At 42.4% G+C, this 23,007-nt stretch overlaps 1 protein-coding gene and 1 long non-coding RNA gene across 12 annotated transcripts in view; one reads left to right on the top strand and one right to left on the bottom strand.

Annotated features, from left to right (window-relative positions):
• Positions 1 to 241: 241 nt before the first annotated feature.
• LOC125643649 (uncharacterized) lies at positions 242 to 21,539 on the bottom strand. The gene is made up of 2 exons (XR_007358778.2): positions 20,893 to 21,539; positions 242 to 3,294 (listed from the first exon to the last, which is right to left on the bottom strand). It is a non-coding gene; the product is annotated as an uncharacterized LOC125643649 (long non-coding RNA).
• The window catches only part of ATF7IP2 (activating transcription factor 7 interacting protein 2), a 66,230-nt gene continuing 50,825 nt past the window's right edge, over positions 7,603 to 23,007 (top strand). For 3 of the 11 annotated variants that reach the window (XM_048866645.2, XM_075132788.1, XM_075132786.1), the window contains exon 1: positions 18,808 to 19,036. The gene's annotated coding sequence lies outside the window, so the exon portion shown is untranslated. Of the gene's footprint in view, positions 7,701 to 18,806; positions 19,037 to 19,384; positions 19,593 to 23,007 lie in introns of those variants that run through there. The other 8 variants (XM_075132780.1, XM_075132781.1, XM_048866650.2 and 5 more) reach the window with 6 other exon arrangements.

The raw sequence follows: 23,007 nt of genomic DNA, 5'->3' as shown, positions 1-23,007 counted from the left end.
AGGATGGGTCACGCCCCCTTGCAGTTCACAGAAACTAAGATTCACTTAGCCCAGGGGCTTCTCAGTTAACAGATACTTTGCCAGTATTCAGTCTTTCTGGGAGCCTAAATCCCAAATGAATCCGTTTTACTCTGTATACAGCTTATACAGGGTAAACTCATAAATTGTCTACCCTCTATAACACTGATAGAGAGATATGTACAGCTGTTTGCTCCCCCAGGTATTAATTACTCTGGGTTAATTAATACACAAAAGTGATTTTATTAAGTAGGATATAAGTGGTTCCAAGTAATAACAGCCAGAACAAAGTAAGTTACCAAGAAAAATAAAACAAAACATGCAAGTCTAAGCTGAATACAGGTAAATCTCACCCTCAGAGATGTTCCAATAAGCTTCTTTCACAAACTAGACTCCTTCCTAGTCTGGGCCCAATCCTTTTCAGACCAACATTGTGGTTTATAGCCTGGGTCCAGCAATCACTCACACCCCCATAGTTACAGTCCTTTGTTCCAGTTTCTTTCAGGCACCTCTTTGGGGTGGAGAGGCCATCTCTTGAGCCAGCTGAACACAAAATGGAGGGGCTTCCAGAGCCTTTTATGTTCTCTCCCTTGTGGGCAGAAATCCCTTTATTCTTCTGTGCAAAATCACAGTGACAATATGAGTTTGTAGCCACCTGGGCAAGTCACATGTCCATGAATGATTCAGCTTTTTGCAGGCTGACGCCATTGTTTACATGTTAGTTTGAATGTTCCCAGGAAATGTCAATGTGGATTGGAGTTTCCCAAAGTCCATTGTCAGTTAAGTGATTTATTTGAGCATAAGCTTTCATGAGCTACAGCTCACTTCATCGGATGCATACTGTGGAAAGTGTAGAAGATCTTTTTATATACACACAAAGCATGAAAAAATACCTCCTCCCACCCCACTCTCCTGCTGCTAATAGCTTATCTAAAGTGATCACTCTCCTTACAATGTGTATGATAATCAAGTTGGGCCATTTCCAGCACATATCCAGGTTTTGTGAGAAATATAGATAGATTTTAAGCGATTATAAGTCAAAACATAAGTCAAATTTGGTCAAATGAAATAAAAGCAAAACACATTCTAAGCTGATCTTAACACTTTCAGTGTCCTTACAAACTTAGATGCTTCTCACCGCAGGCTGGCTGGTTGCCCTTCAGCCAGGCTCTCCCCTTTGATCAGCGCTTCAGTCGCTTGGTGGTGGTGTCTGTAGATGGAGGTGGAAGAGAGAGCCAGCATGGCAAATGTCTCTCCCTTTTATCATGTCCATTCTTCCCTCTTGGCTTTGCCCACCCCCTTCAAAGTCAGGTGAGCATTACCTCATCGTAGTCCCAAATTGATCAAGGGAAGGGGGGTGACTCACTCAAGTGTCCAACAGATCCTTTGTTGCTGCCTAGACCAGTGTCCTTTGTTCCTGTGAGGCTGGGCTGGGTTTGTCCCATACATGCCCTGATGAGGTGTGAACTGCCCCTCTGCTCCTAGGCTTGTTTTAAGTTTTGTCTGGGCTTGTTTTAAGCCAGGAGGACACATTTTCAGCCTCATAACTATATACATGAAATTACAACCTATAACACTACTATAACAACAATGCTCAGTGCATCATGAATCTTCCGAAGACACCCGACATGACAAACTTTGCATTGGATACCACACAATCATATTATAAGGATTAACATGGGGGTGAAGGGTGGTCCCCCAAGGTACAGAGTGTCACAACCACCTCTTTCTTTTTTATTTGTATTTGGTGTAAAAACTTTAATTTGGGATAAACTCTAAAAATGAAAACAACTTGTATAAGAACTTCTGTACTGTGCTTTATTAGAAACTTCACTTGTTCTAAGCTAAAAGCCAGTTCTTTTCACGAGTATTGACAAGTTCTAGACAAAATGAGGATGAATTATGGGCAAGATATAAATCTATAACAGTACAAGCTTTTCCCTATATGCATGATCAGAAGCTTTGCTGAGTCAATGGCAAGGATTTTAAGAGCTATCATTAGCAGTGTCTCATTTTGTTTAGCCTCTGGACTACCTGTCCTACACAGGAACAAAGTGAGAGGGTTTCTAAAGAACCTGTGTTTAGAGAATTACCTTCAACATCTTGAAAATTGCCATACTATGTGAATTCAATAAAAGCAAGATGACTCTTGTTGTGCACAGAACTGAGCGACGTAATACACTCTTCATTTTATCTTGACAGGGAAAAGTGAAATCTGAAGCAAATCCTTCAGGGATAAAAAATTCTAAAGTTGTATTTATCCTGCTGAAAGACATGCAAGAACATTAAGGACTTCACTTTCACCAAGATTAATCATGATAAATATAATAACATAAAGGTTTAATGAAAAGGACATCTGATGCCATGTAGGCTGTCTGTCAGTTGTCTGTCATGTCGTCCCTAAGGTTGTTCTGCTCATGATGTCAGCCTCAAAGAACCATTTATGTGTTTGGGCGATCACCTATTTGCTGGGTTGTTCCAGATTCCAACCTGCTTGCCTAGGCTAAAACACTATTTTCCCTACTACACCCAGACCTTTTTCCACCTTTCAGAAGGCAAGCAGTGACCCAGAAGTAATTGTAACAATGATATCTCAAATAAATTTGTTAGTCTCTAAGGTGCCACAGAGTCCTCCTTTTCTTTTTAATGATATATCTCAGTAATTTTATCCAGTGACTTGTGGACAAGGACAAAACCATATCATAAATACAACCACTAAATGATTCCTAAAAGGAATGTCAGGTCATGTTATTGGTGTATGGCTATACTTTTGTTATGTATTATAATAAATGTTGCTGCAATTCAAAATGGAATCTAAGAATTCAAGATGGCGCATGTGGTAGGAAAGGTTTGAACTCCATCTTGGTATCCTTTCTTCATGGCAATTTCCTGCTGAAACTCTGTTTCCCTCCAGAACTTGAGGGACTGAGAGCTGGCTGGAACCAGTTAGGGGCAGCATCCGCCAGAGTGTGCCTCAGGAATTCGCACCACATAGAGCATTTAAGGAACTGTCAGTGATGACGCAGGGGCTGTCCACCGTTGAGGCAGCCACGTCCAGTTTCTTTGCGTGGGCTTTGGATCAAGACTTCAGCTACTTACACCTGCCAAGGACTTTGCTACTTACCTGATATCTCATTCCTGTATTCCACCAAAGGATCCAGTGAAGACTTTGCCATCAGCCCAGATCTGTTGATCTCCTGCTTCAGTAGTAGAGAGCCAGATCCTCCGATGTTCCTGAGATTCTGAGATGGTACATCAGTTGCCGGTGACCTCCATCTGCAGTGAAAGAGAGACCGTAATTGTTTTTTGGGTACTTAATAGTTTAACCAAAGGACAGTTTAAGGGTCTGGGCTTTATGCCCCTTGCTGGAATCTATTCTTGGGTATTGTAGTGATTCCCTTAGTGGTTCCCTCCCCCCACCACCTCAGTTGTAACTATCCCTTAATAAATCTTCTTTTGTTTAAGGTTATATTCTCTCTATCCTTTATTTCAATGCAACACAGGCAGGAGGCACACAGATTTCTAACTCTCCCAGTTGATAGATGCTGGTAGAAGTCGAACCTGTTCTTTATATGTCACCTCCTTATTATTCTATAACAGAGATTTTGGGGTAACAATGTCTACAGTACAACCTTCGGTTAACACAAATTATGTCAGCCTACAGCTGCCAAAATTAGTATATCACTGTCACTGAGATGGCTGCTGCTGCCTCTACTTTGGATTGCTGCACAGAGGTGTGGGCAAAGTGGGTTTCCTGGTGTAATGCCCTTGGAACCATACGACCAAATTGCAATACTGATCACAGTAACAAGACGGGACCCCAGGAATGGGGATGACCCCAGGGACAGGGGCCCCGTATGTCTAAGTGCCTAGAATGGATGCCAGACTGATTGCCTCTTATGTCGGAAACAAAATACAATTATGAAGGGAAAGTGTTTTCAATTGATCAATTGGTGTTTTATCCCTGAATTTGAAACTATAATTAAAAATTATGAAATTACATCTATACCTACATTTATTAACTCTGTAATGGTTAATAGTCAGCTGAAGTTTGGAAGTGAAGCTGTGAGTTCACTCCCTAATTTTACAGTACTCATTGCAAAATTGGATTTGCTTTTAGTCTCTCTTGTAATGAACTCCAGTTCATCTTGCATATATGAGTCAGCAATTGTGTCAGATTACTAAGCAAATCAACCGAGTTCTAAACGCAGTTAATTGGTGGAAACTAAATACTATTGGAAATCATCCAGTTATAGCATTTAGCTTTAAATTATTATTGGTGCAAGCTATATTAATCATAACAATTCTTATAACGTGTTGTAAAATGTGATGTATGTTAGGAGACTGGCAACTGAAAGGAGCGCAGATGCTAAATAAACTACATAACCCAACTCCCTGAATCAACCCAGTAAAGTCCTCAATAAATCGAGAGTTTCAAGGTGGGAAGTAGTAATGTATGCTAAAATAGCCATGTCTGAGGCATATGTTTGAACAGTAAATGCTGGCTTTGGTGTAGTTTGGTTAATAATGAAATGCTGCCTTAAATGATCTGGTTAATAAGTAAACTTGTTTATAATAGCTGTGTAGGACAGAGGGAAATATTTTAAAACAAAATATCCTTAAATTGAGTAATAACGTTGTGACGGGTTGGATCGCAGAAACCCCCTTGGGGCTGCCAACTGATGTGCCAAGACTACTTCTGCCCCTGCTTTCCCTGCCAGCTTGGGCCTCCAACACCCTGACTTGTTGAGCCAGGCACACCAGTCTGCTGCAACACAGAACCAGGATCTGAACTACGTGCCCCAAAGCTGCAGACTTAACTGAAAGCAACTTAAGAAGTGTTCCTGTCTTTAATACTCAGATGCCCAACTCCCAGTGGGGTCCGAACCCCAAATAAAGCTTATACAGGGTAAACTCATAAATTGTTCACCCTCTATAACACTGATAGAGAGATACGCACAGCTGTTTGCCCCCCCCCCCCAGGTATTACATACTCTGGGTTAATTAATAAGTAAAAAGTGATTTTATTAAATACAGAAAGTAGGATTTAAGTGGTTCCAAGTAATAGCAGACAGAACAAAATGAATTACTGTCATAACTATAAGGGTAGCCTAAAATTCCTCCTTACCTGTAAGGGGTTAAGAAGCTCAAATAACCTGGTTGGCACCTGACCAAAGGAACCAATGGGGACAAAAGAGAGGGGGAAAGAGGTTTTGTTTTGGGTTCTTTGTTTCTGTGGCTGTTCTCTCTTGGGACTGAGAGGGGCCAGACAGAAGTCCATCTTCTCCAACCCATCCTAATCCAAGCCTCCAATATTGCAATCAGTATAGGTAAGCCAAGCAAGGAGGATTAGTTTATTTTTTGTTTTGTTTGTGAATTTTCCCTGTGCTAAGAGGGAAATTTATTCCTGTTTTCTGTAACTTTAAGGTTTTGCCCGGAGGGGAATCCTTTATGTTTTGAATCTGAATACCCTGTAAAGTATTTTCCATCCTGATTTTACAGAGACGATTTTTACCTCTCTGTGGCGGTTCAATGATGAGACAGAACACAGCTTTATGCAAGCAAGCAGGCTGGTCAGCTGAAATGGGCTGCTGCCCCCAGCTTTCCACCTTCCCCTTTTATTATATTTCTCCCCCCTATGCATTACATACTTCTACCGCAAAAAGACACACAAAGGAATGTATGACGTTGATTAATATACTTGTTTACCAACTTTTATCTACTACAATCCTGGTTCTCAGGCCTTGAGCCCAGGCTAAGAAAGGTTCCCACGGTCACTGTCTTTTAATCAACTTCTCATGGTTCATATCTAGTCCTTGTCCTTGGATAGAGCAATGTGTGCATTGCTTCTACAAAACAGTCAGTGTGTGCCCTGACTGTTTCCAGGTGGAATAACTAAACATGAACCCTTCACCTCTCTTCTCCCCCCCCCCTTTCTTTAAAGAACCTGACTGATTTTTCCATTGTTCCAAGACCCAGGGGTTTGGGTCTTTGAACATTTTGTAACCAATTGGTTAGGATATTATTCTCAAGCCTCCCAGGAAAGAGGGTGTAAGGGCTTGGGGGGATTGCTGGGCGAAGAGAATGCCAAGTGGTTCTTTTCTCTGGTTCTTTGTTAAATCACTTGGTAGTGGCAGCATACCTCAGTCCAAGGACAAATAGGGTTTTGTGCCTTGGGGAAGTTTTTAACCTAAGTTGGTAGAAATAAGCTTATGGGTCTTTCATGACAGTCCCCATGTCTGTACCCTTATTTTAATAGTAAATATAACCACAAGGTGGTTTTTGGTTGCTTTTGGTTCAAATAAAGGTTTGAATTAATAAACCTGAGCTGCTCACTCTCAGGTGTACGGCATTCTCATCCAATACATTCAAACTTAATTCCATTCCCCTTTTGCATCCAACCTGTGCACATAATGAGGCAGGGGCCCTTCATCATATTGTTTTTCCAATTAGTATCATAATGCACACTCAAAAGGGGGATGAATTAAGCTTGGACAGAATCTTAAATCTGGCATTTCCTTACTTTCAAGTGCTTGACTTTGCAACAAAAATATACACGAACTACAGTAACAAAATGTCAGAATATGATTTATACATAAACACGAGTCCTGGAACACAGGTGATCACACTGCATGCAGGCAATCCCTCCCATTAGGAATCTCAACTCAACACCAATGCGTCTTTCCAAGGAAGCAACTTTCCCAAGACTGGACTCCAGTCAGAGATCAATGTAGAGAGCAAGCTCTCCTGTTGCTCACACAACTCTCTCTTCCAAGAAGCTTGCATAACCAATAAAAAATACATAGTATGCCTTCTCAAGACTAAACATTTGCTCGCATGCTATGAAAAAACATGAAAGACTATAAAAGAGCTTTGCTGTGACACTTGCCATAACAACTCCTACTGCCTTTCCCCTCAGTGCTTTTGAAAATTTCCCTTATAAACATAGAATCATTAAAACAATTCAGCTATTTTCTTCAATATTATATAGTGAGTTCTACAGGTTATTTATGCATTGTGTAAAACGAACTAATACCACTTTCATAGTATTTTATATTAGGTTATAATGTACATAACTAAAGTGTGCTGATGAGGGAGAAACAAGTTCTGGAGGTTGTAACTTGAATAACTGACATGGGCTTTTAATTAAAAACAAATACTTCAAAGAGGGGATGGGGGGAAAACAAAAACAGTAGTAGTAGTAGCATAGTTCAAACAAGTAACACAGTTTCTGTTTCCAGTACAGGCTCACCGCTGTCACACCAAAATTTCAAGAATAAAACAGGAATTGAGTTAGGGCACGAAGTACTCCAGGAATGTGAGCAAAGAATGCATCATTCAAAGATAAGTGTTCTATTAATTCCTTATAGAATACTATGAATAACTCATGGGAGTGTTCATGACAGCTGCTGACCTCCTTCTTCACTTACGATTTTATATTAGCTTTGATACCCAAGCCTGGCTGTTACATTAGTAATCAGGCACATGCTTTGTGCTGCAGGTCTAGCAGTGAGGTGGTTAAAAGTACAGCTTGCTTAGATATTTTGAGTTTTTGGACAGTATCTCCAATTTATGGTGAGTCTGGACCCTGGCTCCTGAGAATCAACAAGCAAAATTCCTGTTGCTGTTGGTTTTTATAAATCCTCTCTTTCTCTTTCTCTCTCAGCAGAGTATACCCTCAGGTAAGGTTAAGATATCTATCTCTGATCTATTCTAATATTGATTTCCAACCTGTAAAGAGAGCCTCCAAGTTTCTCTTCCTAGCAAAGCCCTAGTCCCAGATACAATGAAGTTAGGAGCCTAAATACCTTTGTGGATCTGGGCCCTGGTCTCTATAAATCAAATGCTGGAATTCACGGACGTAGTTCTTTACACCTTCCTTCCTCTAAATATGCCTGTTCCTAGAAATCAGTGCTACTGATATTCCATGCTTTCCATGTTTACATTTTCCTGATACTGTTTATTTAATCAACTGCTTACATATTTTTGAGCCACCTTTTTACACACAAATTTACAAGACTTCCTAGACATGACTAATTAACCAACTTTGTACTGGTTTAAAGCAAGATTATTCAAAGAATGCAAGTAGGACTGGATGGCCTGAGTTCACAGTAACAAAATTTCTAACTTTGGTATGTGCCTGATAAGGCTCTAAGGCTAGTATAATGTTGTTGATTTTAACCTGTTACTCCATAATCTGGGCAATAAGTAACAGTAGTGGTCCTGAGTGATAAAGTAGAGGAAAAAATAGGTCACAGAACCTGGAAGTTAAGCAGTAGCATTTGATGTTCAGACAACTTGTTTATTAGGGAGGAAGAGAAATAAAGGTGGAAGATTTCAGAGTAGAGAAACCTACATGGATAAATACATATATTTATATGGACTAAAATTGTGTCAAAGCAAAACTTTATAACTTGATGCTTTTATTATTGAACCATTATACACATTCACTGTATGATAAGAACATAAGATAACATAAGTACATGATGAGATAAATTATGCTTTAGCTGAGTTGTGTGTCCATGATGGATCTATTAGAAAAGTGGTTCAGTTCTGCTGATCTTGTAGTTTTTTCTTTAAATTTATTTTGTATTTAGTAGTGCCAGTGGTTTACGTAGAAGATATTAGCCAAATGACTGTTTACTGTATGTGTGAAGAGTTACCAGAGGCAGGAGGGCCTTTCACGACATACAGCAAGATTCTTTTTATATGAGCTTTTAGGGGAAAGATAGGGGGTCGCTTTCCTTCATTTTTCCTTTGCTATACAGTTTAGGTATTACCAGTTTGCTTTTGGTGATCTACTTTCTCTCACTTTAAGAATACTGTGAGTGCCTATACATGAGGTGTTGGTACCCCAGCAATGAGTTTTACTATCAAAATATCAGTCAGAAGTACAGTACAATAGGTACATTAACAGACCCATTGATAAGCACAGCAGTCAATCCTTTCAACTCTCCTCAGAGATACTCTCAATTGTGTTTAAGCTATTGGTAAGGGCACCTGGAGTTTGTGATTGGCATCAGGGCTGGATTAACCTTTTGTGAGCCTGGCACCAAACATATTTGTGGGCCTACATGGGGGCCAATTGAGCATGGCATCCCCTGGAGTTCGGGGCCGGCCAGGGGCATGGCAGGGACGGCCCCGCTCCGCCAAGCATGAGGGCACTATTTACAAACTGGCGGGCCACTGTGCATCTGGCAACTGCCAGCATGACCCTTCCCCTAGGGGGCGAGCCCATGCCTTGCCACACAGTCCCTCCGCCCAACACCCCCCCAACTCCCTATAGCCAGAGCCCCCCCAGACCTGCTATGCCCATCACCCCCCTGGTACTCACACAAATGCACAGTGCCCAGCACAACACCACCCCTGCCCAAGCGCCTTCCTGCACACAGCTCCACCACAGCTGCCTAACACCCCACACAGAACCCCCACTCCCTAGTGCCCCAACACACACAGATCTTCCCCGTCCTGTCACAGCCCAGCACCCCCTCAACCCCCTACCCCCCCCAGAGACGCTACTCCCCCATGCCCTGCCTCCTGGCCGCACTCACCAGCCCTGCTGTTGTTACGAATTATTCCAGTTAGGACACGTACAGCTCGTTTCTAGGCTGAGGCAACCAAATAAAGACAAACTGCAGAGTATCTCAAAGTTTGTAGGTTTATTACGCTTGAGCCTGGTACCGCTCTGTTAAGCAGAACGGGACCCCGATTACAGGTTACACAAAGATTATATACTGTTGGCAAAACATCCTGCCTGTGTGCCTTGGGGAGCCTAAACCAATTGTCAAGGTTCCTCCCCCACTCTGAACTCTAGGGTGCAGATGTGGGGACCTGCATGAAAAACCTCCTAAGCTTATCTTTACCAGCTTAGGTCAAAACTTCCCCAAGGTACAAAATATTCCACCCGTTGTCCTTGGATTGGCCGCTACCACCACCAAACTAATACTGGTTACTGGGGAAGAGCTGTTTGGACGCGTCTTTCCCCCCAAAATACTTCCCAAAACCTTGCACCCCACTTCCTGGACAAGGTTTGGTAAAAAGCCTCACCAATTTGCCTAGGTGACTACAGACCCAGACCCTTGGATCTTAAGAACAATGAACAATCCTCCCAACACTTGCACCCCCCCTTTCCTGGGAAATGTTGGATAAAAAGCCTCACCAATTTGCATGGGTGACCACAGACCCAAACCCTTAGATCTGAGAACAATGAAAAAGCATTCAGTTTTCTTACAAGAAGACTTTTAATAAAAATAGAAGTGAATAGAAATAAAGAAATCCCCCCTGTAAAATCAGGATGGTAGATATCTTACAGAGTAATTAGATTCAAAAACATAGAGAACCCCTCTAGGCAAAAATCTTAAGTTACAAAAAAGATACACAGACAGAAATAGTTATTCTATTCAGCACAATTCTTTTCTCAGCCATTTAAAGAAATCATAATCTAACACATACCTAGCTAGATTACCTACTAAAAGTTCTAAGACTCCATTCCTGGTCTATCCCCGGCAGAAACCAGCATATAGACAGACACAGATCCTTTGTTTCTCTCCCTCCTCCCAGCTTTTGAAAGTATCTTGTCTCCTCATTGGTCATTTTGGTCAGGTGCCAGCGAGGTTACCTTTAGCTTCTTAACCCTTTACAGGTGAGAGGAGCTTTCCCCTGGCCAGGAGGGATTTCAAAGGGGTTTACCCTTCCCTTTATATTTATGACACCAATAAACAGGCCATCTCCTTATCTATTACCAATCCCCTGCAGCCATCTTCCCCATGCAAAAAGGCTGAAGTGGCAACCATTTCAGGCACGTCAGCTGGTTCCTGTCTCCTTTGTTTCCCTTATCTTGAAACTGTCCAGCTGTCCACCTTGAAGGATCCTTCCTTCCTTGCTACGTGATGTGCTCGCTTCTAGTTAATGGCCGAGAGGAAACCCAAAATGGAGTCACATATGCTAACTAGGTTGATTTCCCCTAACACTGTCAGGCGACTATGTCTGCCGGGCTGAGCCGGGACGGGGAATCGCTCCGGCCTCTTGGGAGTGGTGCAATCAGCCAGGCCATGGCCTACCCCAGCCAGGCTCCCTCAGGACCCACTTGCCTGGAGGGGCCCAGCCAAGCTCCCAACACTGTCCCCCCCACAACTGTCTGAGACTAGCCAGGTTTCTGCACCAGTCCCAGGTGACTCTGGGGAGACAGGCAGAACCCCACATCTAGTGGGAAGCAGAGACTGCACAGAACCGGAGGTGCATTGGGGTCCACGCAGGGGGCAAAGAGGAGCTGTCAGGTGGGGCCAGGGGGTGAAGAGAAGCCCATCGGATGGCGGGCAGGCTGAGAGGAGCAAGTGGTGGGCAGGGGAGAGCCAGCAGACTGGCGGGGTCTCCGGGAGCAGGGCAAACAGAGCGGGCCAGGGCTGCTTCTGAGCATGGGCCTGTCTCTGTGGCGCCACTGGTGCTATTGTTAACCCAGTACTGATCGGTACTCTTTTTGCTCTTATAAATCCAATTAAATGGCATATATCTCTACCTCTACTCTTGTGGCAGAGGCAGGAGGGCCTCCTATGAGGCATGTTAGTACCTGTCAGTAAATATTAACCCTTTTAGTCCTTTTCTTTTTGTATATTTGATTCATTTATATATTAACTATTTTTTTTAGAATCTCTATGATGTTAACAAAGAGTATGTTGAATTCTAAGGCTCAGAATATTGGTCCTTAACCGATAAGTAACCCTATTCGGGAATTCTATGCATTAAGCTATATCTAACAATCCTTGCCACCTCCATGTCTATAGAATTCCAGATGTTCATGGAAACCATTCCCATAACACACACACACACACATAAACATTGATGAGGGATTGTTACTGCAGATGTTTCCTATTGGGGAATCAATAGGGAAGAATAATTATGGGGGAAGAAGGAAGAAGGACCCACTAAAAGATATTATCCTGAAGAACATTGGTCCTCTCAGCTCTAAGCATTCATGTCTTCATACACCAATCAGGTAAACTCAGAATGTCTGTATGTTAAAAGAAATGAAATCAGAATATATGGTTCTGGGAGACTATTCTTGGGAAAGAGGGGTCTCCTTATCTAAAAACCTATTTAATGACAGAGGTTTTGGAACTTAGTTGGGGAATGAAACTATTCATGCCACCAGTTACAGTGAAGAAGAGACGCAGAGTCAGCTCTTGACCTTACATCAAGGGTGGTAATGTACGTATTCTTTCTGTATTCTGTAGTGCCTGTTATTCGAGAATCTCAAATTGTCACTGTTGTCACTTAGGTGCATGTATGCTCTCTCTGTATGCTGTCCCAGCCCTGCACAGATAGTTGGTTCGGCAGACCTCGATAATATTACGCAGAAAGAAGGACCACAGGCTTGGCTCAGTGACAAAGGCACTCAGCCAGGTTAATTGCCCTCAAGACACAGTCCTAGTACTCCATAGGAGCTACAGGTATGCTAACACATGAGTGTCCTGTGACAAGGAAAGGTTCAGTCAGCAGTGGGAATTTCTGCTGTCCCCAAGGCTGCACAAAGGGTTATGGTGAGACAATCCATTATTTACACACTGAGACAAACAACTCTCATACCATTTTATGTATTTAATTATCTGCTTTTTACATCCCCTTGTATCATGCTCCAGGTGTCTCAGGCACAACATCCTTATTCATTACTTCTAGCAGACCCTCTAATCTGGTGTTAGGCCAGGATGTCCCTGAGCTAATCTTTTGGAGTGTGTTCTATACCCAGTATCTGTTGCTTCTTAGGAGTGCCTGTGTTTTAGACACAGTAGCAATATTTTTGCCAAGGTCATATAGTGAACTTGTCAACATCTGCTTTAATACATGCCCTAACTTTGGTTCACAGCCTCTGGTTCAGGCCTCAGATATTGCACCAGGCCCAGTGCTCCAGGCTCTGTATTTCTTCTACAGTCATTAACTCAGACATACAACAGGCAAAACCCCACACTTCTGCAGCTGTTCAGGCCCACTTTGCAGAACAGTTCATTCAAGATTAAAATAGTTAAAGGTAAAACCCACAGAATGAGCAAAATAATAAGAAATAGATTTCCGCTGTCAACATGGCCAGGGAAATTTTCAAACCAGATCTGGTGGTATAACACAAATAATTATGGACATTGTGTATAAATGTCTGGTACTGCTAATTTTGCTGGTATTGCTCTACAAAACATAAATTTGAAAGAAAAAAACCTGGAACAATCTAGCCTTGCTTCTTCAACCTACAGCCATTCCCTCAGATTGAGTCTCCATGATAGTGGCATGTGACAAGATGCAAAGATGTATTTTACTTTCTGAAAATAAAAAGTCAAGCTGTTCTCCAATACTTCAGTCTTTAGGGAGTTAATTATTTACAGCTGTGTTCTTATCTTTGTATGTTATTACAGCAAAGACAAATACCAGCAAATTGTTTTGGCTTAGTAAGTGTGGTGAAGTGAGAGTGAAATCTACTGAACAGCAACAGTTTTCTTTAATTATTATTATTTAAATCTATATGCATTTACACTTTCTCCTCTGATATGTAATTTCAACCCAATTCATTCAGTGATATTTACTTTTCGGATAGACCTTAACAATATGCTTAGTATAAATGTTTTAGAGCACTGCAGTATTTGAGGCAGAAAGACTTATAAGGGCAGGCCTACATTTAAAAAGCTGCAGTGACACAGGTACACTGGTGCAGCTGCGCTGCCATGGGGCTTTAGTGAAGATGCTACCATGCCAATGGGAGAGCTTCTCTTGTCGGCATAGTTATTCCTCCTCTGTGAGAGGCGGTAGCTATGTTGGTGGGAGAAGCTCTCCTCTTGACATAGTACTGAGGGTGAGGTCGGTAGAATCGTGCTGCTCAGGGGTGTGGATTTTTCACATGAATGACATAGTTATACCAATGTAAGTTTGCAGTACAGACCGGGCCTTAAGCATAGCTTCTTGTGCCTTTCTCTAATCGTTGCTCATGTGCAAGTTAGGTTATGTCTACACTACTGCTTATGATGGCATAATTTATATCACTCAGAGATGTGAAAAAACAATCCCCCTGAACGACATAAGTTACACTGACATAAGTGCCGATGTGGACAGTGTTATGTCAGCGGGAGAACTTCTCCTGCTGACATAGCTACCACCTCTCGCTGGGGCTGGAGTAGTTAAGCCGATGGGAGAACTCTCTCCTGTCGGTTTAGAGCAGCTAGATTAGAGAGTTTACAGTGACACAGCTGCTGTGGTGCAGCTGTGCTGCTGTAAGCTCTCTGGTGTAGCCGTAGCCTTAGTGACTACTACGTTTTAAGTAGGGCTGTTTGAAGGGTTCATGTAGCGTTCATGCACCTGGAAACAGTCAGGGCACACCCTGACTGTTGTGTAGGAGCGATGCACACATTGCTCTGTCCAAGGACATGGACCATGGGAACATGGACCATTGGGAAGTCAATTAAAGGACATCAACCGTGGGAAGCTTCCTTGGCCTGGGCTCAAGGCCTGAGAACAAAGATTGTAGTAGATAGAGGCTGGTAAATAAGAATATTAATCAAAGTCATATTATTTCCTTTGTTGATGCCTTTTGCGGTCGGAGTATGTAATGCGCAGGGGGGAGAGAAATAAAAGAGAGGTGGAAAAGCTGACAGGGGCAATCCCGTCAGCAGACCAGCCTGCTTGCTTGCCTAAAGCCGTGTCCTGTCTTGTATTAAACCGCCACAGCTGTTGATGAATCGCAGTTAACTCAAAAAAATTAATCGCGATTAATCGCACTGTTAAACAATAGAATACCAACTAAAATTTATTAAATATTTGGATGTTTTTCTACATTTTCAAATATATTGATTTCTATTACAACACAGAATACAAAGTGTATAGTGCTCACTTTATATTATTTTTGATTACAAATATTTGCACTGTAAAAATTATAAACAACATAGTACGGGGGTCTCAAACTCAATTTACCTTAGGGCAGTGTCAGTCCTCCCAGTGGGCTAATAATGTCACTGAAGGTGGTGTTCACACCACCTCACAGCCCATTTCCCACCCTTTTCCCTCGCTCCCTTGGCTTCATGTTGCCGCAGCTGCCTCTGCCCGGCGACTAGTGACGCTGCCTCCATGGCTGACTCTGCCCAGCAACTAGTGATGGTACCTCTATCCCTCTCCCCCAGCCAACGGGAGCTGCAGGTGGGGCAGCGCCTGCAGCAGACAGCCGGTCGCATGGCTGCATGGGTCTCTCCTCCGCCAGCAACAGTAGGGATAGGGAACTGCTTGCAGGGAGCCGAGCTGCCTGAAGTGAATGACACGTTGCTGAGTACTACCCCTGGGAGGGTCCAAGGAGCAGCAGGATGGAGCAAGGCTGGGGGGAGGGGCATGTGAATCACTCCTGCCCGCTCCCCTCCCACTCCTGCCCCTCCACTGGCAGCCATGAGGGCCAGATTAAAAAACGTTTAAAAAGTTTCCACGGGCTGCAGTAGGGAGGTTCTTGGGCTGCAAATGGCCCACGGGCCGGGACTTTGAGACTCCCAATATAGTAGTTTTCAATTCACCTCATACACGTACTGTAGTGAAATCTCTTTATCATGAAAGTGTAACTTACAAAGGTAGATTTTTTTTGTTACATAACTGCACTCAAAAACAAAACAATGTAAAACTTAGAGCCTAGAAGTCCACTCAGTGCTACTTCTTGTTCAGCCAATCGCTAAGACAAATAAGTTTGTTTACATTTACGGGAGATACTGCTGCCTGCTTGTTATTTACAGTGTCACCTGAAAGTGAAAATAGGCTTTTGCACGACATTTTTGTAGCCACCGTTGCAAGGTATTTACTTGCCAGATATGCTACACATTTGTATGTCCCTTCATGTTTTGGCCACGATTCCAAAGGACATGCTTTCATGCTGATGATGCTCGTTAAAAAAATAATGTGTTAATTAAATTTGTGACTGAATTCCCTGGGGGAGAATTGTATGCCTCATGTTCTGTTTTACCCGCATTCTGACATATATTTCATGTTATAGTAGTCTTAGATGATGACCCAGCACATGTCCGTTTTAAGAACACTTTCACAGCAGATTTGACAAAATGCAAAGAAGGTATCAATAGGAAATTTCTAAAAATAGCTACAGCACTCGACCCAAGCTTTAAGAATCTGAAGTGCCATCCAAACTGTGAGAGAGACAAGGTGTGGGGTGTGCTTTCAGAAATCTTAAAAGAGCAACACTCTGAACCCGTCATCAGCATGGACGCATGTCCTCTGGAATGGTGGTTGAAGCATGAAGGGACATATGAATCTTTAGTGCATGTGACAAGTAAATATCTTGTGACGCCGGCTACAAGTGTGCCATGCAAACACCTGTTCTCACTTTCAGGTGACATTGTAAACAAGAAGCGGGCACAATTATCTCCTGCAAATTGTAAGCAAACTAGTTTGTCTGAGCAATTGGCTGAAGTAGGACTGAGTGGACTTGTAGGCTTTAAAGTTTTACATTGTTTTATTTTTGAATGCAGGTTTTTTTTGTACATAATGCTACATTTGTAAGTTCAACTTTCATGATAGATTGCACTAGAGTACTTGCATTAAGTGAATTGAAAAATGTCTTGTGTTTTTTACAGTGCAAATATTTGTAATAAAAATAAATATAAAGTGAGCACTGTACACTTTGTATTCTGTATTGTATTTCAGAGTAACAGCCGTGTTAGTCTGTATTCGCAAAAAGAAAAGGAGTACTTGTGGCACCTTAGAGACTAACCAATTTATTTGAGCATAAGCTTTTGTGAGCTACAGCTCACTTCATCGGATGCATACTGTGGAAACTGCAGAAGAATCCAGCAATTTGTGCTGGAAATGGCCCAACTTGATTATCATACACATTGTAAGGAGAGTGATCACTTTAGATAAGCTATTACCAGCAGGAGAGTGGGGTGGGAGGAGGTATTGTTTCATGGTCTCTGTGTATATAATGTCTTCTGCAGTTTCCACAGTATGCATCCGATGAAGTGAGCTGTAGCTCACGAAAGCTTATGCTCAAATAAATTGGTTAGTCTCTAAGGTGCCACAAGTACTCCTTTTCTTTTTGTATTGTATTTGAAATCAATATATTTGAAAATGTAGAAAACATCCAAAAAATTTAAATAAATGGTATTCTATTATTGTTTAACAGCACCATTATTCACAATTAATTTTTTAATCGCTTGACAGTCCCAGTTTTAAGCTTTGCATAGAACTTCTACTGCAGATAACATAATGGCTGCAATATTTGTCCACCTACTGTTCCCAACATTACCAGTGAAAGAGTCTTGCTCAAGCCATTTTCCTTTCCTTTCCATGACAGATTGGAAATATTAAGTGCATTGGTGACACTTTTTTGCTGATAGGGAAAGGGAGGCACTTAAAAATGACAATAAGAATGACAAAGACATTGCCTATAAACAATAGAATCTCAAAGTCACAAATGCCTCGGGAATGGAGGTAGTTCGTAACTCTGAAATGTTCATAACTCTGAACAAAACATTTGGTTGTTCTTTCAAAAGTTTACAACTGAACATTGACTTAATACTGCTTTGAAATTTTACTACGCAGAAGAAAATGCTGCTTTTAACCATCTTAATTTGAATGAAACAAGCACAGAAATAGTCTTCTTACTTTGTCAATTTTTTTTTTAAACTTGCCCTCTATTTTTTAGTAGTTTACGTTTAACACAGTACTGTACCGTATTTATTTAATTTGGTCTCTGCTGCTGCTTGATTGCGTACTTCCAATTTGAAATGAGGTGTGTGGTTGACTGGTCAGTTCAGAACTCTGAGGTTCAACTGGTAACATCACTCTTGGACCTAGGCCCTGTCCTTCGATTTTTAAATGAGCCCATAACTTTGAGAGACAAGGTGGATGAGGTAATATCTTTTTACCTCATAATAACTTCTGTTGGTGAGAGAGAGAAGCTTTTGAGCCACACAGAGCTCTTCTTTGGGTCTGGGGAAGGATGGGGAAGGCCTGAAGCAGAGTTGTATGTAAGCCTGAAAGCCTCTCTCTCTCTCTCTCTCAGTTGGTGCACTCCAATAAATGATATTACCTCATCCACCTTGTTTCGCTCATATCCTGGGCCCAACGCTGCACACTGCTGGGCCAATACACTGCAGCACCTTAGTGCAGGCCCGATCTCCACCCCGCACACATTCAGCGGGTGCATTGCAAGGAGACCTACAGGGGAGCGGGTGCATGGCTGAATAAAGTGAGATTTTGAAGGGACATAGTAACATTACAACCCTTCAGCACAGGGAGAAGCTTGAACCCTCAGGAAGGAGGGCCCAGGGCCCACAGCTTGCTCTCCAGGAGGCAAGCCCAAAGCTGCTCTCCCAGGCAAAGGGGCAGGGAGCAGACATGCTGAACCTGCGGGGGGGGGGGGGGGGGGGGGAGGGGGAGAGAAATTAGGCTCGTTTTTGGCTTAATTGGTTTGTGAGTTGCCTGTTGGCGACATTTTGGTTTTATAGCTTTTTGCTTCTTTTTTCTTTTTTTGGATCAGCTCTGGCGGGGGTGGGGGGCAAGTAGGGGTAAGAGGGTGGGGGAGAGAGTCAGGGGTGTACGCCGGGGGAGTGGGGGGGTGGATCTAGTCACATAAGAGTGTTGGTCCAAGAGTGGTAGGGATTGGTTTGTTTTGCAATGGGATTAGCTCGTTTTTGGTTTATTGTGAAAGTCAGGGTGCTTATTTCCCGCCTGACAGTTGGCAGGGAGTTCCCGCCCTCTCGCTCCACTGAGAGAAGAGCTGAGGGCCGGTGCTTCCCTCTCTCCCTGCCCTGGGGGAGCCCTGGCCGACATCTGAGCGCGACGAGCTTGGCGCAGGCTCGGAGGCGCTGGGGTCCGCTCCCGGCGGTCGCTCGGCCCTGATTGGCCGGCGGCGCACCCTGACGTGCCCCGCACTCGGTAATCCTGCCCTTCCGTGTGGTCGCGCGCTGCGGGGCGGTCAAGTGTTGCTGCAACCGTCCGGCGCAGGGCTCTGCGGCGAATCCGAAGCAGCGGCTCATTGCTGCCCCCCCCCTCCCCGGTGAGTGCGCCGATCACGCTGCCCGGAGCGCAGAGCCCGTCCCTGCTCCGGGCCGGGGGGTGCCCTTGGAGGGCGCCTGACCCCGCACCCCGTGCCCAGGAGAGCGCCCGGCCCCGGCTGCTCCCCTGGGCTTTCCCAGGGCGGGTCACGCAGGGGACCTCGCCCGCCGGCCCTGGGGGAGCTTAAACCTTCTCGAGCGTGTGAACCCCCCTCCCCGCTCCTCCCCTTCCCTGCTTCCGGCTGACTCGGGCCCTGCCCCCCGCGGGCAGCCACTGGCCTCCGAGTCCATGGTACAGCCTCGCTCCGAAGCGTTGTGCCCCGCCCCCAGGGCAGTGGCTGCCTGAGGGGACGGGGTGTTTCAAGGGGGCGCCCATCCTGCCCTGCTCCTTAGGTGTGTTTAGGGGAGCACCCTCCCTCTGCCCCCTGGCGTGGTGCCCTGGCTGCAGCGTGCCCATCTCTTCTCCTCCTGCCCTGTGTGCAACTGGAGCGCCCTCCTAGGCTGCAAATCAGCCCCACTTGAAACTGTGAGAGTGAAATTGTGCAAGGTGGCTTGAAGGTACTGTAATGGGGGGCACCAAGCATAAGGTGGTAAATAGGTGGCCTGCCACGGTAAAAGACACAGGACTTCACTGTTTTCAAAGGTGTGAAGGCCTGATTTTTATTTGCTTCCCCCAAAAGGGGGAGAGTGAGGGGAAGGGTTTCGGCTTGTATTTATTTAACATTCAAAATTAAGTGCTTGTCTACACTAGCAAGTTGTACCATGTACTAGCTATGGCTAAAGCAGTAAAACCCTTCCTAGCGTGGACACAGTTACATTGGTATAGAGACACTATATACTGATGTAGCTATTCCTGTACTGGAACAGGAATAAATATACAGTTTAAGTCACCTTTCCTCTGGTATGACGGCCTCCACAATAGGGCTTTTACCAGTATAATTATTCTACTTCTAGCTGAAATAGTTATACCTGCAAAACTGGATGAGTAGACTAGGCCTCTGGTCCTGTATATCCAGAAAGTTTCTCTGAATATGGGAGAGCTAGTGAAATGGTGATGTCACAAGAGTCAAAAAATAAAATTGACAAGGGAAGGGTGCTTTTGTTTTTTTTTGCCAGACTTTTTTAACCTTTTGTTTTGTTTGTTCTTTGTAAGAACCAACAGAGTAGATGTGGGATTGAACAAATGTTCATTAAGTAAAGTAACAAATAAACTACCTGTATCATAATTATTGAAGACCTCAGTTGGCGTAGCTAAAGTACAGACTTGAAAATTCGTATGAATTTATACATTTTATTAAACAAAAGCAAATGTTACAGTAGTACTAGAAGTTACAGAACAGAAAATAAAGATGGTTTAAAAAGTTGTGTTTATAGCAGAATGAATATAAGAAAATACAGAATTTTTATAGAGAATCAATAAATTAAACGAATCAATGTCTTATCACATTACTTATCATTGGACACAGTACTAACTTATTGAATCGTTTTAACATATTTACAAAAGGGAATGTTGTTATCAACATAAACCCTGATGGGTTCTTTTTAGCCTGCCATTCACACTAATAAAGTTTGATTGCACTAAGTCAACCAATCAATTCCAAAGTTGGAATCAGGAATATAGACACTAAAAATATTATTGTTCAGAATTACCTCCTTTCAGGTAACAATTTTCATAGACATGCCTTTCTACTCTCTCACTTGGGCACATCACACATAGAACCCCAAAGTTACAGATATTGACAAACTATCTTTGCTATAGACAAGCACAGACTTACTCACTTTCTGCAAAACATTTAACTTCAATTAATTGAGCTGTTGCTTAATAAAAGAAAGTACATCTATGAGTGTCTCTACTTACCAGGCAAAAGCAGCATGGAAGTGTATTCCCCAGCTTAAGTTTGCATTTGGCAGTAATTGGTCGTAGAAAGAGAAACTCAGTTCAGAGTTCTGTAACCGTCATCTTTTTGTGTTATGTTATTTCTGGATCTCCTTGGCAGACTTCCTCAATGCAGAACTTTGAGAGAAAGGATTAGTAGTACTTCTGAGATCATATCCAAATTATGATTCCAATCTTTCTCTGGGCTGTGTGGCTCAGAAGTGATGTGGCCACAGCAACATCTTGGTGTTTAGCTCAAGATACAATGTCCTGGTGCTCTGTTTTGGCATTTGGAAATATTCTTTATCCATGAGGATTTCTGTTGCTTTTCCATAGTGCCTCCTTGATGAAAAAGCATAACTTCTGTCATAGACCCATTCAAGTGTCTAATAATATCCAGGTGTAGTCATTCTGAAAAATCATGGTGTCTTAGGTCACATTTGCTAAAAATTCTGAGAGCCAGATATGATCCCTTCTTTAGATACTGATCTCAACATTCTCAACCTTATATTCCGGTAAATCACTTAATGTCCACTAATAAACCTCCACCTGATCATTAGACGTATTAAATACAGAAATTTAATCAAACGATAATGTAACTTTTTAGTAGAGACTCCTAAAGCAGTTTCATATCCTATTTCAAATGACATCATGTTATGCTAATTTGTATTTTAGCTGTCTCGTAGCTGGGTATATTGTTACACGCTTCCACTCGATACAAAATTTGTTAAACCATATTAATGGTTAATATAATTAATATCTACAATTTTTGGTGACTCCAGTTGGTCTCAGAGCTCTGGATAATAGCCATTAACTTAACCACAATACTAATTTGTTGCTGATGATAGCTTGTGTTAAAGATTCAGCTCCCTTGAAGCCCATTAAATTAATGGGTTAGAAGTTATAATCATCTGTAGGGTTTTCCCGAGGTCCTTCCTTAAAAATGTGGGAAACTAAATTTGATATTCCTGCTTGCTTTTTATCTTTAAAGAACAAAATAAAACTTTCGTTCTTGTTAGATCATAAGCAAACAAGTAAGATACAAGCCCTATCTTATATTTTTAATACTTTGCAGATCACATTCAAATAGTTCTGTGGCCTGGAAACTCTCCTGTACTCCTGTGTGCATCTTAGATCATTGTCTAATGCCAGAGTCCCATTGAATTGAGAGAATCATTGATTGATATAGATGTTAAACATCCAACAATGCTTTTTATAAGAGGACTGGTGTGCCTTGTTGTCTTCAGACAAAATTTCCCCTCCCCAAGATGTACCAGATGGCTAACTTCCACCTCTCCATGTGACTACAATTCAGTGCACTTTGTATAGAGCAATTATCAAACTTTTTCATAATGTAGCTTGCATTTTAATACATAGATTGTGGAGGACCACCTCTCTTCCTACTTAAGATTACACCACATTTCTGTGACAAGTATTTTAATTGCTTACATGGAAAGGTTAAGTTTTTAAGGCATTTTTGCTTGTATCAGTTCAGTTTGGAAGCAGGAATGAAGGAAGACAGCATATGCAATGAGAGCTGCAATGTGGTCCATTATCCACAGTTGAGAACCTCTGGTATACCATTTGTAGAGCCTTTAGGTTCCTTTAGGATTTTTTTATTAATAGAGCATATATTCCTACAAGTTAGTAACATAAATTCCATGAATTCTAACTGCCGAACAAATCTATTCATATTGATAGAAATTGATTATAACTATTAAGGTGGCAGTGATCTTAAGAGTTAAAGCAAAGATTTCATTTTGACAAGTGTTTAAACTTTTATTTTTCAGAAATGAGATAAATGTGACAAAAGAGAACATAAAAATTAAAATTCAGATAGTTTAATTTGTCACACTGTATTGATACAGTTTGAGGTGATACATACAGAATAATAAGTAAAAAACCCCATTTTAAAATTTTTTTGGCTGGGAGTCTTCTTTTTTTTAAATCCTTTTTCGTGGGAAAAAAAGTATAAGATCCTGGGATTTGATTACTCTGCATCTGATAAGTACTTTTCTAGTGTTCAGTTTTCAATTTCAGTTTCACAAGTTACCGATTTTTATTACATCAGTGAAGACAACTTGCTCTCTAATGCAA

This window comes from Caretta caretta, chromosome 10, assembly GCF_965140235.1.
Source record: "Caretta caretta isolate rCarCar2 chromosome 10, rCarCar1.hap1, whole genome shotgun sequence".
NCBI classification, from domain to species: Eukaryota; Metazoa; Chordata; order Testudines; family Cheloniidae; genus Caretta; species Caretta caretta.
The sequence above is the reverse complement of the archived record's forward strand: the minus strand, read 5'-3'. Positions and strand labels throughout refer to the sequence as shown.